At 48.1% G+C, this 992-nt stretch overlaps 2 non-coding genes across 2 annotated transcripts; both read left to right on the forward strand.

Annotated features, from left to right (window-relative positions):
* Positions 1–137: 137 nt before the first annotated feature.
* LOC123173865 (5S ribosomal RNA) lies at positions 138–256 on the forward strand. The gene has a single exon (XR_006486579.1). It is a non-coding gene; the product is annotated as a 5S ribosomal RNA (ribosomal RNA).
* Positions 257–624: 368 nt separating this feature from the next.
* LOC123173954 (5S ribosomal RNA) lies at positions 625–743 on the forward strand. Its single transcript, XR_006486638.1, has one exon. It is a non-coding gene; the product is annotated as a 5S ribosomal RNA (ribosomal RNA).
* Positions 744–992: the final 249 nt, after the last annotated feature.

Raw genomic sequence — 992 nt, forward strand, 5'->3', positions numbered from 1 at the left:
GGGGGGGGGGAGTAAGTAGTATATATAGGGCATTATCCATTATTAGGCAACGGTTGTAATGGTAGTAAGAATGACAATCATCTTGGCAGTGGACCTGGGAGTGGCAAGCATAAGGGACGAAGGGGGGGTAACATGTCGGATGCGATCATACCAGCACTAAAGCACCGAATCCCATCAGAACTCCGAAGTTAAGCGTGCTTGGGCGAGAGTAGTACTAGGATGGGTGACCTCCTGGAAAATCCTCGTGTTGCATTCCCTTTTTAATTATTTTTTGCGCCTCCTGACAAACATATCGCACGTGCGCGATATATATTAAGCCCGTTATATTATTTTTGACATTTGCGATATGTTTTAGCTCGCTGCTCATTGGTCACGCGTCTAGAGGCGGCTTTGTGGCGCGAGGAGCGCGTTCTGAAAGGGGAAAAAATACGTGTTGCTGCGGTATAGAGGGAGGGGTGGAAACCGTGGTAAACTCGTCTCCGTGTTTGAGGGGGGGAGTAAGTAGTATATATAGGGCATTATCCATTATTAGGCAACGGTTGTAATGGTAGTAAGAATGACAATCATCTTTGCAGTGGACCTGGGAGTGGTAAGCATAAGGGACGAAGGCGGGGGTAACATGTCGGATGCGATCATACCAGCACTAAAGCACCGGATCCCATCAGAACTCCGAAGTTAAGCGTGCTTGGGCGAGAGTAGTACTAGGATGGGTGACCTCCTGGAAAATCCTCGTGTTGCATTCCCTTTTTAATTATTTTTTGCGCCTCCTGACAAACATATCGCATGTGCGCGATATATATTAACCCCGTTATATTATTTTTGACATTTGCGATATGTTTTAGCTCGCTGCTCATTGGTCACGCGTCTAGAGGCGGCTTTGTGGCGCGAGGAGCGCGTTCTGAAAGGGGTAAAATAATACGTGTTGCTGCGGTATAGAGGGCGGGGTGGAAACCGTGGTAAACTCGTCTCCGTGTTTGAGGGGGGGGAGTAAG

The sequence above is a fragment of the Triticum aestivum genome, unplaced genomic scaffold (assembly GCF_018294505.1).
Source record: "Triticum aestivum cultivar Chinese Spring unplaced genomic scaffold, IWGSC CS RefSeq v2.1 scaffold45329, whole genome shotgun sequence".
Classification (NCBI taxonomy): Eukaryota; Viridiplantae; Streptophyta; class Magnoliopsida; order Poales; family Poaceae; genus Triticum; species Triticum aestivum.